Below are 18,426 nucleotides of genomic sequence, written 5' to 3'. Positions count from 1 at the left end.
CAGTATACATAAATAAAAGAAATATCTGAATTTCATCCATCCATTTCCTACCGCTTATTCCCTTTTGGGGTCACGGGGGGTGCTGGCGCCTATCTCAGCTACAATCGGGCGGAAGGCGGGGTACACCCTGGACAAGTCGCCACCTCATCGCAGGTCCAACACAGATAGACAGACAACATTCACACTCACATTCACACACTAGGGCCAATTTAGTGTTGCCAATCAATTTCAGTGTTCATTTATATACACATATACACACACATAACAGTCTCGTGCTTCGTCTCCTTGTTGTGTGCGCAGTTGTGCACTTCACTCCCTAACATCGTAGATGTTATTGTCACATATGCATGTACAGTAGAGGGCAGTATTGTACGGTTTAAGTGTCACAACATTGCTGTTTACGGCAGACAAACTGCTTTACGGTCGACGAAAACGTGACTGCTGTTGTTGTGTGTTGTTACCGCGCAGGGAGGACGTTAATGAAACTGCCTAACAATAAACCCACATAAGAAACCAAGAACTCGCCCAAGATCATTCTACAGTTATAACGTCATTGGGCAGACACACTGTTTATATTGTGGGAAAGCGGACGTGAAAACAGGCTGTCCTCACCCAGGTCCGCATGGAGCTGGAGGGGGAGTGGCCTCCAGCTCCACCTGAATTTCGGGAGAAAATTTGTCCCAGGAGGTTTTCGGGAAAGGCGCTGAATTTCGGCAGTCTCCCGTAAAATCCGGGAGTGTTGGCAAGTATGACTTAAAGTGCCCTCTTCGGGGATTGTAATACAGATCCATCCGGATTCATGAACTTAAAGTTAATTCTAAAAATTTCTTCACAAAAAAATAAATCTTTAACATCAATATTGACGGAACACGCCCACAACAAAATCTAGCTGTCAACACTGAATATTCCATTGATGCATTTCTTTTCACGTTTTATGAACTTAAATTAATATTTTGTGTAAGTGTTATTCAATAAATGTATTTATAAAGGATTTTTGAATTGTTGCTATTTTTAGAATATTACAAAAAAAATCTCACGTACCATTTGGCATACCTTCAAGTACCCCCAGGGGTACGCGTACCCCAATTTGAGAACCACTGGTGTAACTTATTGAATATTCCTTTTCATGTATGGGAATTGGAAAAACAAAATGGTTTATGGTATTCGTGTACTTTACGTTCATTCTATTACCGATTCTGACACACAAATTAAAAAACTAAATTAGGGCCCTTTCTCGATTTCTTGTATATATGGCGGATTTTAAAATAAATAAAAAACGGGTTTATTTTCATGAAAATATTGCCATCAAATTGGGTTTTGTGTTATTTCCCTATTATGATTTTTTCTCAGATAAACACAAATATCAATTAAGATAATAATTTTCAATTTCTACTTTATGTGGCAGATTTGAAAATAAAAAAGGGTTGATTTTCATTAAAATGTTGCCATAAAATTTTACTTTGTGCTGTTTTGCTTTTAAGGATTTTTATTTTTCCTTTTAAGTCTGTGTTTTTTTCTGTTTATTCTATTTAAAATGTAAATCAAAAAACATTTTTTTCCATTTTCTTTTCTGTAAAAAAAAAGTTGGACAGCTATTAAATGACACTTTTTTACATTTTTGAACCGCTAAAAACATGGTAAAGCTTAAAAAAAAATACTGCTTCCGGTTCAATTTGTCATCACACAAATAAATACGTATTTACATTTTAGATCAAAATAAATAGGATTTTTGTGTTTATCTGGAAATAAAAAGTCCATAAAAGGAAAACAGCACAAACTAAAATTTGATGGTCGTATTTTAATGAAAATTAACCCTTTTTTGTTGGTTTTAAAATCTGCTATAAATAGCAAAAATCGAAAATTATTATTTTTTATTTGTGTTTCAGAATTGGAAATAGATAGAACAGAAGGTACACGGACCGTTCATCCGGTCGTTTAAAACATTTTTCAAAATAAAATCCAACAGTGTTCTTTTCTGTAAAAAAAAGTTGGACAGCTATTAAATGACACTTTTTTACATTTTTGAACAAAGATGTTACCGTTATGCTAAAAACATGGTAAAGCTTAAAAAAAATACTGCTTCCGGTTCAATTTCTCATCACACAAATAAATACGTATATTTACATTTTAGATCAAAATGAATATGATTTTTGTGTTTATCTGGAAATAAAAAGTCCATAAAAGGAAAACAGCACAAACTAAAATTTGATGGTCGTATTTTAACGAAAATTAACCCTTTTCTGTTTGTTTTCAAATCTGCCATAAATAGCAAAAATCGAAAATTATTATTTTTTATTTGCGTTTCAGAATTGGAAATAGATAGAACAGAAGGTACACGGACCGTTCATCCGGTCGTTTAAAACATTTTTCAAAATAAAATCCAACAGTGTTCTTTTTCAGAGTTAAAAATGTAAAAACTAATTTTTTTTTTCTTCAATTCCCATTCATGAAAAGAACATTCGACCACCAAAACATAAGCTGACCCAAAAATGAACGTTTTGTGTTAATATTAAGGATGTAAAATATAAAAATGTCATATTAGCATTATTGTGACCGAAGTGAAAAGGCTTTTAATATCCTTAAAAAGACGAATAACACAAACACACTCAACTAGTTCTATTCATTTTTTAAATCCACAAGACTTTAATTTTCAATATTATTTTTGGAACATGTTCTACTGTATTATTTTGTAAAGCTTTTAAAGCGAGCAGATATTCATTTGTCTTGTATTCATGTTAGCATTTACACTAACAGCGATTAAAGTCTCTAGCTAGTAGGTGATTAGCGCCTCTAACTCTTAGCTAGCTTACGCCTTTTTTTTTTTGCAAATTACTTTACTCATTAATATAGCAGATTAAACAGTTAGCATGTGTCTAAAAGTACCAACTTCTGTGAAACCAGCTCAAAACCTTAGCATGGTAATGTTGACATGCTAAATTAGCTAAAAAGGTCGACATGTTTGACGTTAGCATGCTAACAGCATGTGTCAAGTACCAAGTGCTATGATTCGGGTGTTTAAGTGTAAATTTGAATGAAAAAGTTAGCATGTTAATGTCAGCATACTAACAGTTAGCATGCCAACAGCATGTGTCAAGTACAAAGTTCTATGACTCGCGTGTTTGGATGCAAAATTGGCTGAAAAAGTTAGCATGCTAACAGCATGTGTGAAATACCAAGTTCTATGACTCGGGTGTTTAGCTGCATATTTGGCTGAAAAAGTTAGCGCGTTAACATTAGCATGCTAACAGCTAGCATGTGTCAAATACCAAGCTCTATGACTGAGGTGTTTGGCCGAAAAGGTCGGCATGTTAATGTTAGCATGCTAACGGAATGTGTCATATACCAAGATCTATGACTCAGGTGCTTAGCTGCAAATTTGGCTGAAAAACTTAGCGCATTTACATTAGCATGTAACAGTTAGCATGTGTCAAACACCCAGCTCTGACTCTGGGGTGTTCGGCTGCAAAATTGTCTGAAAAGGTCAGCATGTTAACGTTAGCATACGTCAAGTGTCAAGTACCAAGTTGTAAGACTTGGGTGTTTAGCTGCAAATTTGGCTGAAAAACTTAGCGGGTTAACAGTTAGCATGTGTCAAATACCAAGCTCTATGAGTCTGAGGTTTTCAGCTGAAAAATTGTCTGAAAAGGTCAGCATGTTAACGTTAGCATGCTAACAGCATGTGTCAAGAACCAAGTTCTATGACTCAGGTGTTTAGCTGCAAATCTGGCCTAAAAAGTTAGCGCGTTTACATTAGCATGTTAAGTTAGCATGTGTCAAATACCCAGCTCTATGGCTCTGAGGTGTTCGGCTACAAAATTGGCTGCAAAGGTCGGCATGCTAACGTTAGCATGCTAACAGCATATGTCAAGTACCAAGGTCTATGACTCGGGTGTTTAACTACAAATTTGGCTGAAAAACTTAACGCGTTTACATTAGCATGCTAAGAAGTAGTATGTGTCATATACCGATCTCTATGACTCTGAGGTGTTCGGCTGAAAAATCGGTTAAAAAGGTTGTCATGTTAACGTTAGCATGCTAACAGCATGTGTCAAGTACCAAGTACTATGACTCGGGTGTTTAACTACAAATTTGGCTGAAAAACTTAACGCGTTTACATTAGCATGCTAACAAGTAGTACGTGTCATATACCAATCTCTATGACTCTGAGGTGTTCGGCTGAAAAATTGGTTAAAAAAGTTGTCATGTTAATGTTAGCATGCTAACAGCATGTCAAGTACCAAGTACTATGATTCGGGTGTTTAGCTGCAAATTTGGCTGGAAAAGTATGCTAGCAGTTAGCATGTGTCAAGTACCAAGCTCTATGGCTCCGAGGTGTTTGGCTGCAAAATTGGCTGAAAAGTTTGGCATGCTAACGTTAGCATGCTAACAGCATGTGTCAAGTACTAAGTTCTATGACTCAGGTGTTAAGCTGCATATTTGGCTGGAAAAAGTTAGCATGCTAACAGCATGTGTCAAATACCAAGTTCTGAGACTCGCGTGTTTAGCTGCAAAGTTAGCTTAAAAAGTAGCATGCTGACAGCATGTGGCAAGTACCCAGTTTCTATGAGTGGTGTTTAGCTACAAAATTGGCTGAAAAAGATAGCATGTTAACATTATCATGCTAACAGTTAGCATGTGTCAATTGCTCAGCTCTATGACTCTGAGGTGTTCGGCTGCAAAATTGTCTGAAAAGTTTGGCATGCTAACGTTAGCATGCTAACAGCATATGTCAAGTACCAAGGTCTACAACTCGGGTGTTTAGCATCAAAATTGGCATGTGTCAAGTACCAAGTTTCTATGACTCTGGTGTTTAGCTACAAAATTGGCTGTAAAAGATAGCATGTTAACATGCATGTTAACATTAGCATGCTAACATTTAGCATGTGTCAAATACTCAGCTCTATGACTCCATGGTGTTTGGCTGCAAAATTTGCAAAAAAGGTTGGCATGCTAACATTAGCATGCTAACAGTTAGCATGTGTCAATTTCTCAGCTCTATGACTCTGAGGTGTTCGGCTGCAAAATTGTCTGAAAAGTTTAGCATGCTAACAGCATATGTCAAGTACCAAGGTCTACAACTTGGGTGTTTAGCATCAAAATTGGCTGAAAAAGATAGCATGTTAACATTAGCATGCTAACAGTTAGCATGTGTCAAATACTCAGCTCTATGACTCCATGGTGTTTGGCTGCAAAATTGGCATGCTAACATTAGCATGCTAACAGTTAGTATGTGTCAATTTCTCAGCTCTATGACTCTGAGGTGTTCGGCTGCAAAATTGTCTGAAAAGTTCGGCATGCTAACGTTAGCATGCTAACAGCATATGTCAAGTACCAAGGTCTCCAACTTGGGTGTTTAGCATCAAAATTGGCATGTGTCAAGTACCAAGTTTCTATGACTCTGGTGTTTAGCTACAAAATTGGCTGTAAAAGATAGCATGTTAACATTAGCATGCTAACAGTTAGCATGTGTCAAATACTCAGCTCTATGACTCCATGGTGTTTGGCTGCAAAATTTGCAAAAAAGGTTGGCATGCTAACATTAGCATGCTAACAGTTAGCATGTGTCAATTTCTCAGCTCTATGACTCTGAGGTGTTCGGCTGCAAAATTGTCTGAAAAGTTTGGCATGCTAACAGCATATGTCAAGTACCAAGGTCTACAACTCGGGTGTTTAGCATCAAAATTGGCTGAAAAAGATAGCATGTTAACATTAGCATGCTAACAGTTAGCATGTGTCAAATACTCAGCTCTATGACTCCATGGTGTTTGGCTGCAAAATTGGCAAAAAAGGTTGGCGTGCTAACAGTTAGCATGTGTCAATTTCTCAGCTCTATGACTCTGAGGTGTTCGGCTGCAAAATTGTCTGAAAAGTTCGCACGCTAACGTTAGCATGCTAACAGCATATGTCAAGTACCAAGGTCTACGACTCGGGTGTTTAGCATCAAAATTGGCATGTGTCAAGTACCAAGTTTCTACGACTCGGGTGTTTAGCTGCAAAATTGTCTGGAAAAAGTTAGCACTTTCACATTAGCATGCTAACAGTTAGCACGTGTCACGTACCGCTGCTCTTTCAGGACGTGTCAAAGTGGGCATTTTATAGAAAAAGGTGCATTTCTTCAGGCACGGTGGTGCAGCGTAAGTAAAGTCAAGGTGTTTTCTAGCATGCGATAGAAAGGTAGGTTTGTGTGCTTAGTATGTGAAAAACAACAACATGACATCATCACCTGTCCGGCTATTGCTTGGTCGCCTCCTGGCCTAAAAGTGTTGCATCACCAGAGAAGCTACTTCAAGTATTGGAGTGTTTTGTTTTTCCCTACAGTTAAAATATGAAGTTCATGGTTTGTTGTGATGTCCACCATTCAGTGTTGTTGCAGCAGTTTGTCGTTGAGCGCCACCACGGTTTGTGTGAAGTGTGTGTCCGTGATGAAGTCCCCGGCGATGATGTTGAGGAGACTCCCGCTCTGCTGCCGGGGGATTGACCTCGGACCCAACTCAGGATGGTGGGCTTGCTGGATGTCACCAAGTCTTTGAGGGACACGTGGGGTGTGTGCAGATGTACTTCAGGTGCCCGGTCAGGTTGATTCCTGTGACGAAGAATCCTCCTGGAGACACAAAAACATGTGGAATAAACACAAATATAGTTATGTTGATTTACTTTAATGTGTTTGAACACACCACGCCCCTTTTTAAAGTGACAGAACCCTCCAGTGGACACAAAAACATGTGAAATGAACATAAAAAAATCATAAAGTGTTTCTTTTGCATGTTTTTGTGTCTGCAGGAGGGTTTTTGTCACCTTAAAAAGGAGCGTGGTGTTAAAACACATCAAAATAAACGTTACAAAAAAATCTATAAACCAAAATAATACAAATACAGTAATGTTTATTGATTTTTTTAAAAATGATTTTGATTCATAGATTTTTTTAACCTTTATTTTAATGTGAAACCTTTATTTTGAAGTTTTAAAACACCACGCGGTGTGTTTAAACACATTAAAATAAACGTTACAAAAACATCTACAAACCAAAAGAATACAAATACAGTAATGTTTTTTTTAAATATTATTTTGATTCGTAGATTTTTTTAACGTTTATTTTAATGATGAAACCTTTATTTTGAAGTATTAAAACACCACGCTCCTTTTTAAAGTGACAAAACTCTCCTGTAGACACAAAAACATGTGAAATAAACATAAAAAAATCAATAAAAATTTGTGTATTTGTGTTTATTTCACATGTTTTTATGTCTGCAGGAGAGTTTTGTCACTTTAAAAAGGGGCGTGGTGTACTAAAATGCATCAAAATAAACGTCTCAAAAAGTTTATAAATCAAAATACAGTAACGTTTATTGATTTTTTACAATAATTTGATTTATAGATTTGTTTGTAACATTTATTTAGATGTTTTAACACACCACGCCCCCTTTTTAAAGTGACAAAACCCTCCTGTACACACAAAAACATGTGAAATAAACACAACTACTGTAACGTTTATTGATTTTTATCTATAGATTAATTTGTAATGTTATTTAGATGTGTTTAAGCACACCACGCCCCTTTTTAAATGGACAATAGCCTCCTGTAGATACAAAAATATTTGAAATAAACACAAAGACAGCAAAATTTATTGGTTTTCTATTTTATATTTATTTATAGATTAATTTGAAACATTTATTTTCATGTTTTAACACACCATGCCGCTTTTTAAAGTGACAAAACCCTCCTGCAGACACAAAAGCATGTGAAATAAACATAAAAAAATCAATAAGAATTTGTGTATTTGTGTTTATTTCACATGTTTTTGTGTCTGCAGGAGAGTTTTGTCACTTTAAAAAGGGGCGTGGTGTACTAGAACGCATCAAAATAAACGTCTCAAAAAGTCTATAAATCAAAATACAGTAACGTTTATTGATTTTTTTACAATATTTTTATTTATAGATTTGTTTGTAACATTTATTTAGATGTTTTAACACACCACGCTCTTTTTTAAAGTGACAATACCCTCCTGTACACACAAAAACATGTGAAATAAACATTAAAAAATCAATAAAAATTTGTGTATTTGTGTTTATTTCACTTGTTTTTGTGTCTACAGGAGGGTTTTGTCACTTTAAAAAGGGGCGTGGTGTGTTAAAACATATCAAAATGAACATTAAACAAATCTATGAATCAAAATAATATTAAAAAATCAAAAAAAATTACTGTATTTCTAGTATTTTGATTATATTTTGTAACGTTTATTTTTTTAATTTAGTACACCACGCCCTTTTAAAGTGACAAAACAGTGGACACAAAAGCATGTGAAATAAACGTTAAAAAAATCAATAAACGTTACTGTATTTGTGTTTATTTCACATGTTTTTGTGTCTGCAGGAGGGTTTTGTCACTTTAAAAAGGGGCGTGGTGTGTTAAAACACATCAAAATGAACGTTACAAAAAAATCTATTAACCAAAATAATACAAATACAGTAACATTTATTGAATTTTTAATAATATTTTGATTAGTAGATTTGTTTGTATCATTTATTTTGATGTGTTATAACACACCACGCCCCTTTTTAAAGTGACAAAACCCTCCTGCAGACACAAAACATGATACAAATACTAATACAGTAACATGTATTGATTTTTTTATGTTTATTTCACATGTTTTCGTGTCTGCAGGAGGGTTTTGTCACTTTAAAAAGGGGCGTGGTGTGTTAAAATACATTAAAATAAATGTTACAAACAAATCTATAAATCAATATAATACAACAAAATTGAATAAACGTTACTGTAGTTGTATTATTTTGATTTATAGATTTGTTTAACGTTTATTTTGATGTGTTTTACCACACCACGCCCCTTTTTAAAGTGACAAAATCCTCCTACAGACACAAAAACATGTGAAATAAACATGAAAAATCAATAAACTTTACTGTATTTGTGTTTATTTTGATTTATAGATTTTTTGTAATGTTTATTTTGATGTGTTTTAACACACCACGCCCCTTTTTAAAGTGACAAAATCCTCCTGCAGACACAAGATGTGAATTAAACATGAAAAATCAATAAAATTTACTGTATTTGTGTTTATTTCACATGTTTTTGTGTCTGCAGGAGGGTTTTGTCACTTTAAAAAGGGGCGTGGTGTGTTAAAACACATCAAAATAAATGATACAAACGAATCTACTAATCAAAATATTATAAATAAATCAATAAAGGTTGCTGTATTTGTATGATTTGGGTTCATAGATATTTTTTGTTGTTTATTTTGATGTAATTTAGCACACCACGCCCCTTTTTAAAGTGACAAAACCCTCCAGCGGACACAAAAATATGTGAAATGAACATAAAAAATCAATAAACTTTACTGTAAAGTGTTTCTTTTGCATGTTTTTGTGTCTACAGGAGGGTTTTGTCATTTTAAAAAGGGGCGTGGTGTGTTAAAACACATCAAAATGAACATTAAACAAATCTATGAATCAAAATAATATAAAAAAAATCAATGAAAATTACTGTATTTCTATTAATTAGATTTATATTTTTGTAGCGTTTATTTTTTTAATTTAGTACACCACGCCCCTTTTTAAAGTGACAAAACAGTGGACACAAAAGCATGTGAAATAAACGTTAAAAAAAATCAATAAACGTTGCTGTATTTGTGTTTATTTCACATGTTTTTGTGTCTGCAGGAGGGGTTTGTCACTTTAAAAAGGGGCGTGGTGTGTTAAAACACATCAAAATGAACGTTACAAAAAAATCTATTAACCAAAATAATACAAATACAGTAACATTTATTGAATTTTTAATAATATTTTGATTAGTAGATTTGTTTAACGTTTATTTTGATGTGTTATAACACACCACGCCCCTTTTTAAAGTGACAGAACCCTCCAGTGGACACAAAAACATGTGAAATGAACATAAAAAATCAATAAACTTTACTGTAAAGTGTTTTCTTTTGCATGTTTTTGTGTCTACAGGAGGGTCTTGTCACCTTTAAAAGGAGCGTGGTGTTAAAACACATCAAAATAAACATTACAAAAAAATCTATAAACCAAAATAATACAAATACAGTAATGTTTTTTGATTTTTTTTTAAATGATTTTGATTCATAGATTTTTTTAACGTTTATTCTAATGTGAAACCTTTATTTTGAAGTTTTAAAACACCACGCGGTGTGTTTAAACACATTAAAATAAACGTTACAAAAACATCTACAAACCAAAAGAATACAGATACAGTAATGTTTTTTTTAAATATTATTTTGATTCGTAGATTTTTTTAACGTTTATTTTAATGATGAAACCTTTATTTTGAAGTATTAAAACACCACGCTCCTTTTTAAAGTGACAATACCCTCCTGTAGACACAAAAAAATGTGAAATAAACATAAAAAAATCAATAAAAATTTGTGTATTTGTGTTTATTTCACATGTTTCTGTGTCTGCAGGAGAGTTTTGTCACTTTAAAAAGGGGCGTGGTGTACTAAAATGCATCAAAATAAACATCTCAAAAAGTTTATAAATCAAAATACAGTAACGTTTATTGATTTTTTACAATATTTTGATTTATAGATTTGTTTGTAACATTTATTTAGATGTTTTAACACACCACGCCCCTTTTTAAAGTGACAAAACCCTCCTGCAGACACAAAAACATGTGAAATAAACACAAATACTGTAACGTTTATTGATTTTTATCTATAGATTAATTTGTAATGTTATTTTGATGTGTTTAAGCACATCACACCCCTTTTTAAATGGACAATAGCCTCCTATAGATACAAAAATATTTGAAATAAACACAAAGACAGCAATATTTATTGGTTTTCTATTTTATATTTATTTATAGATTAATTTGAAACATTTATTTTCATGTTTTAACACACCATGCCGCTTTTTAAAGTGACAAAACCCTCCTGTAGACACAAAAGCATGTGAAATAAACATAAAAAAATAAATAAAAATGTGTGTATTTGTGTTTATTTCACATGTTTTTGTGTCTGCAGGAGAGTTTTGTCACTTTAAAAAGGGGCGTGGTGTACTAGAACGCATCAAAATAAACGTCTCAAAAAGTCTATAAATCAAAATACAGTAACGTTTATTGATTTTTTACAATATTTTGATTTATAGATTTGTTGGTAACATTTATTTAGATGTTTTAACACACCACACTCCTTTTTAAAGTGACAATACCCTCCTGTAGACACAAAAACCTGTGAAATAAACATAAAAAAATCAATAAAAATTTGTGTATTTGTGTTTATTTCACATGTTTTTGTGTCTACAGGAGGGTTTTGTCACTTTAAAAAGGGGCGTGGTGTGTTAAAACATATCAAAATGAACATTAAACAAATCTATGAATCAAAATAATATAAAAAAATCAATGAAAATTACTGTATTTCTATTATTTTGATTTATATTTTTGTAACGTTTATTGTTTTAATTTAGTACACCACGCCCTTTTAAAGTGACAAAACAGTGGACACAAAAGCATGTGAAATAAACATTAAAAAAATCAATAAACGTTACTGTATTTGTGTTTATTTCACATGTTTTTGTGCAGGAGGGTTTTGTCACTTTAAAAAGGGGCGTGGTGTGTTAAAACACATCAAAATGAACGTTACAAAAAAATCTATTAACCAAAATAATACAAATACAGAAACATTTATTGAGTTTTTAATAATATTTTGATTAGATTTGTTTGTATCATTTATTTTGATGTGTTATAACACACCACGCCCCTTTTTAAAGTGACAAAACCCTCCTGCAGACACAAAATATGATACAAATACTAATACAGTAACATTTTTTTATGTTCATTTCGCATGTTTTCGTGTCTGCAGGAGGGTTTTGTCACTTTAAAAAGGGGCGTGGTGTGTTAAAACATATCAAAATAAATGATACAAACGAATCTACTAATCAAAGTATCATAAATAAATCAATAAAGGTTGCTGTATTTGTATGATTTGGGTTCATAGACACAAAACACAGAAATACAATATGTTTATTTTTTATTATTGTTAATTACTTTGATTCATAGATATTTTAAATATTTTTATTTTATTTTATTTATTTTATGTGTTATTAAATTGTGGCTACCAGTTAGTGTTTTTCTCCAGTGTATGGAGAAGTGTTGAAGTGTTTGCGATCACCTGGTCTTCCACGCCGCTTCCTGCGCTCAAAGGCCTCAATCAGGTCCTCGGCCTTGCACTTGTTGGCCCACCAGTACGGGATGTGAGGCCAAAGGTCACGGTGGTGGCTGGCGATGGCGTGCTCGTACGACACGATCACCTGCCGGCCCTCGGACCACAGCTTCCTGAGGGTCAGCGCGTCCTGCCACGAAGAGACACTTCATTAGGCACACCATGGAACACTTCATTGTGAAGGGTCAGGGTTATTATGAGGGGTGTAAATCTTTGGGCACCTAAATGTTTGATTTCATTCCTGGGTGACGATTTAATTCAAACCGATTTCTCGATTAAACACGATTCATGAAGTTTGGTTCTTTTATGAATTTATTATGGGTCGACTGAAAATGTGAGCAAATGTGCTGGGTCAAAAGTATACGTACAGCAATGTTAATATTTGCTTACATGTCCCTTGGCAAGTTTCACTGCAATAAGGCGCTTTTGGTAGCCATCCACTTGAATTTTTGACCACTCCTCTTGACAAAATTGGTGCAGTTCAGCTAATTGTGTTGGTTATCTGACATAGACTTGTTTCTTCAGCATTGTCCACACGTTTAAGTCAGGAATTTGGGAAGGCCATTCCAAAACCTTAATTCTAGCCTGATTGAGCATTCCTTTACCACTTTTGAGGTGTGTTTGGGGTCATTGTCCTGTTGGAACACCCAACTGCGCCCAAGACCCAACCTCTGGGCTGAGGATTTTAGGTTGTCCTGAAGTATTTGGTGGCAATCTTCTTTTTTCATTGTCCCATTTAAAGCACTAGTTCCATTGGCAGCAAAACAGGCCCAGAGCATAATATTACCACCACCAAGCTTGACGGTAGGGATGGTGTTCCTGGGATTAAAAGGCAACAGCTCAATTTTTGTTTCATCTGACCACAGAACTTTCCTTCAGAAGGTCTTATATTTGTCTATGTGATGTCAAATGAAACAAAAATGGAGCTGTTTGGCCACAATAACCAGTAATATGTTTGGAGGAGGAAAGGCGAGGCCTTTAATCCCGGGAACACCACCATACCTTCAAGCATGGTGGTGGTAATATTATGCTCTCGGTTTTGCTGCCAATTGAACTGGTGCTTTACAGGGAGTGAATGGGACAATGAAAAAGGAAGATTACCTTCAAATTCTTCAGGACAACCTAAAGTCATCAACCCGGAGGTTGGGTCTTGGGCGCAGTTGGGTGTTCCAACAGGACAATGACCCCAAACACACCTCAAAAGTGGTAAAGGAATGGCTAAGTCTGGCTTTTAGAATGGCCTTCTCAAAGTCCTGATTTAAACGTGTGGGCAATGCTGAAGAAACAAGTCCATGTCAGAAAACACACAAATTTAGCTGAACTGCACCAATTTTGTCAAGAGGAGTGGTCAAACATTCAACCAGAAGCTTATTGCAGTGAAACTTGCCAAGGGACATGTAAGCAAATATTAACATTGCTGTATGTATACTTTTGACCCAGCAGTTGTGGTCACATTTTCAGTAGACCCATAAAAAATGTGTATGTAAACTTTTTATTGCGACTATATATATGTACAGTATATATATGTACAGTATATATATATATATATATATACATATATATATATATATATATATATACTGTACGTATATATATATATAGTCGCATATATACGTATATATGTGTATATATATACTTACAAACACACACACGCATATATATACAAACATGTATACATACACACACATTTATATACACACATATATATATACATACATATACATATACACACTCATATATATACGTATACATATACAAATATACACACATGTATATATATATATATATATACATACATACAGTATAGACATATAGATACATATATATATATACATACATAGACACAATTACACATACTGTATACATATACGTATATGTGCACATTTACATTTTGGATGTGAATCGCTGTTTTTGTGTACCCCAAGTTGTTACGATGTGAATATACTAGTTATAGGGGTGCACAAAAACTCAATTCACATCCAAATCACGATTCTTATTCATAAATTCATAATTTCAATTATTTTTTATTTGAAATATTTTTTAAGTGTTTTGCTTTTTCCCACATTTTTTAAAGTAAATACACACATTTTTTTTAGTTTTTTTAGTTGAATTTTGGTATTTTGTTTTTATTCTAGAAAATGATGAATCGATATGGAATCGGGAACTGGGATTCAGATGTGAATCTTTGTGCCCTAGTGGTTATGTGAATATACGTTTTAATAGCAGTGCAGAAACATTTTTTTATTTCAAATTTTTTGATTTAAAAAAAAAAAAGCAAAACTTTATTTTATTTTTTATTTTTACCTGTGAATAAGAGTCCCGATTCAGATGCGAATCGATTTTTTGTGCACCCCTGTCAGATTGTATATTCACAAGGATAAGAACTAGGTGTGGGGAAAAAATAAAATCTAGTCCCATCTGAATCTCAATTCTTATTTTTCCTGATTGAAATCCATTCACACGTTTCAAAAACTATCTTTTTTTAAAGTAAATTTTTATTTTTTTCCTGATTTAAAAAAAAAAAAAAAAAAACAATCTTTTTTTTGGTTCTGTTTTTAACTCCACTCATGGTTCATACACTGTGAATATACTATCTAATAGGAGTGCACAATACAAGGGATTCACATCTGAACTGCGATTCTTATTCATCTCGATTCTAAATCAACTCAGAAGTAAAGAAAAAACAAGCAAAAAAATTATTAAAAAAAAAATTTGAACTAAAACAAATGTTTCAAAGAAATTAAAACATATATATATATATATATATATATATATATATATATATATATATTTATTTATTTATTATTATTATTTTTGGTTGTAATGTTTCCCGATTTAAAATAAAATAATAATATACATATATGTTTCTAAATTTATATATATATATATATATTTATATATATATATATACACATGTATATATTTGTTATAAAATGTATATATATGAATATATATACATACATACATATATTTCTATATATATATTTTATTTACATTTTTTAATTATTATTAAAAACATTTTTTTATTGATTTTTGAAATGTGTGAATGGATTTCAATCAGGATGAAAAATTGAGATTCAGATGGGACCAGATTTGGTTCTCCACTCCTAGTTCTTACAATGTGAATGTACTATTTGATTCACATCTGAATCATAATTCTTATTCATCTCAATTATAAAACAATTCACAAAAATAAAAATAAAATGTTGTTTTTTTTACATAAAAAAATATAAATAGAAAAATGTTTCAAAGCAATTTAAAAAAATCTATTAAAAAATATAAATACAATTATTAATATTATTTTTCTTATTAAGAATCAATTTAAAAAATATGTTTTATGCCATCTCCATAAACAAACCTTTCTAACCCGTAACCTGCGTTAAAAAAGGTAAATTACAATGACTAAGCTAATGGTGTTGAATGGAGAAATTATTGTGAATGGGAGGGTCACCCCAATGCATTGTGAATGCGAGGGTCACCCCAATCCATTGTGAATGGGAGGGTCACCCCAATGCTTTGTGAATGGAGGGTCACCCCAATGCATTGTGAATGCGAGGGTCACCCCAATGCATTGTGAATGGGAAAGTCACCCCAATGCTTTGTGAATGGGAGGATCCCGCCAATGCATTGTGAAGGGGAGGGTCACCAAAGGACCAGAAAAGGTGCCCAAAGAACCCCAGGGCTACATTGAAGGGAGACAAGAAGCACCGTTTCGGGACAGAGTTTGGAGGAGAAGATGCTCCGAATGCTGGTCAGGAGCAGCAAGTGTTGCTCACAGCTCACGTCCAGGAAGTGACTGAATGACAGGATGAGAACTTCTTTAGGACGCGAGTCCAACCACTCTCTGATCTCACCAAGAACCGTCTGTGAGGAACACAATCATTCATTATTCATCATCATTAGCATAATCATTCATTATTCATCATGTCAACATCAGCACCACAATCATTTATTATTCACCATCAGTAGCAGCATCATTCAATATTCATCATGTTATCATCAGTAGCAGAATCATTCAATATTCATCATGTTACCATCAGTAGCAGAATCATTCATTATTCATCATGTCATCATCAGTAACAGCATCATTCATTATTTATCATGACATCATCAACAGCAGAATCCTTCATTATTCATCATGTCATCATCAGTGGCATAATATTCATTATTCCTCATGTCATCATCAGTAGCAGCATCATTCATTATTTATCATGACATCATCAATAGCAGAATCCTTCATTATTCATCAATGTCATCATCAGTGGCATAATCATTCATTATTCCTCATGTCATCAGTAGCCCAATCATTCATTATTCCTCATGTCATCAGTAGCAGCATCATTCATTATTCATCATGTCATCGTCAGTAGCAGAATCATTCATTATTCATCATGTCTTCATAAGTAGCAGAATGATTATTCATCACTATTATCCTTATTATAATATTGTCATCATTGTTATTATTATTACTGTTATAATCATTATTATTTTAGTTATTATATGTAATTGTTATAATAATTATTATTATCAGTATTATTACTAGTTATTAGATTTTTTGTTATTATTACAATCATTATTAGTATTATAATCAATATTATTATTATTATTAAAGTATAATTATTGTTATTGTCATTACTAAAATCATTGTTATCATGGCATTATAATTATTGTCACTATAATAATTAGTATTATAATAATTATTATTATTATAATTGTTGTCATCATTATTATAACTGTTACTATTATAATCATTGTTATTATTATTATTATAGTTATTATTATAAACATAGTAATTATAATTGTTATAATAATTATTATCAGTATTGTTACTATTGTTATTATATTTTTGGGGATTATTATTACAATCATTGTTATTAGTATTATAATCAATATTATAATTATTATTAAAGTATAATTATTGTTATTGTCATCATTATAATCATTGTATTATAATTATTGTCATTACTATTATAATTAGCATTATAATAATTGTTATTATCATTATTATAATTGTCATCATTGTTATTATTACTATTATAATCATTGTTATTATTATAAGTTATTATAAACATAGTTATGTTGTAATAATTATTATTATCTGTATTATTACTATTATTATAATTTTTTTGTTATTATTATAATCATTGTCATTAGTATTATCATCAATATGATCATTATTATTAAAGTATAATTATTGTTATTGTCATTATTATAATCATTGTTATTATAATTGTATTATAATTATTATTGTCATTACTATCATAATTAGTATTATAATAATTATTATCATTATTACTATAATTATTATCATTATTATTGTTGTTGTTATTATTGTTGTTATCATTGGTATAATCATTATTGTTATTATCAATACAATTATTATAATTGTTTTTATTACTATTATTTGTATTATTACTACAGTTATTGTTAAAATTATTATTCAATTATTGTTATCATTATTAATATTGTTGTTATTATTATTATTGTTATCATTGTTATAATTATTTTTGTTGTTATTATCGATACTATTATTATAATTATTGTCTCATTATTATTATTATTTTTATTATTACTACTAGTTATTGTTGATATATTATTATTATCATATCATTATTATTATTAAAATATTTTTTATTATTATATTTATATTATTATCATTATTTACATTTTAAAATCATTGTTATTATCAATATTATTATCATTATATTCATTGTTATTATTGTGTCTTCTGGATGTAAACATACCTCCACAGTGAGCGTGCTGTAAACGCCGTGGTAGAAGTAGAGGTCAGTAGAGTTGTCGTTGGGCCGGCGTGCGATTCTCAGGTCACAGTATCTGACCCCGCAGTCCAGCTGCTGCTTCACCGAGTACTCCTGTCAACGCAGTACTACCATGCATCATACCTAGTACTACTACATGCCTGATACTGTTGCTAGGCAGAATTCAGAGGGCTCATGCTTACCTGCCCCAATTGAAAAAAAAAAAACACCTACAACAACATGACATTAAGGAGTGGAACAGGAGGACAACAACCTTAGCATAACTATGTGGACTAAATGCAAACTTTTTATTTCAACACCATGCTAGGTTAGCAACACATGAGCTAAATGCTAACATTACATTTTAACATAATTCTTGCTGAGCAGAGGTGGGTAGTAACGCGCTACATTTACTCCGTTACATTTACTTGAGTAACTTTTGGGATAAATTGTACTTCTACGAGTAGTTTTTATGCAACA

General features: G+C 32.4%; 1 protein-coding gene and 1 pseudogene across 2 annotated transcripts in view; both read right to left on the bottom strand.

Annotated features, from left to right (window-relative positions):
* The window catches only part of LOC133543404 (uncharacterized), a 428,419-nt gene that overhangs the window by 108,052 nt on the left and 301,941 nt on the right, over positions 1–18,426 (bottom strand). The gene's annotated exons all lie outside the window — the stretch shown is intronic.
* Positions 2,814–18,426, bottom strand: part of LOC133543794 (PI-PLC X domain-containing protein 1-like) — a 54,361-nt pseudogene continuing 38,748 nt past the window's right edge.

Source organism: Nerophis ophidion, linkage group LG26, assembly GCF_033978795.1.
Source record: "Nerophis ophidion isolate RoL-2023_Sa linkage group LG26, RoL_Noph_v1.0, whole genome shotgun sequence".
In the NCBI taxonomy this organism is placed as follows: domain Eukaryota; kingdom Metazoa; phylum Chordata; class Actinopteri; order Syngnathiformes; family Syngnathidae; genus Nerophis; species Nerophis ophidion.
This window is presented reverse-complemented; position numbering and strand designations above follow the sequence as displayed.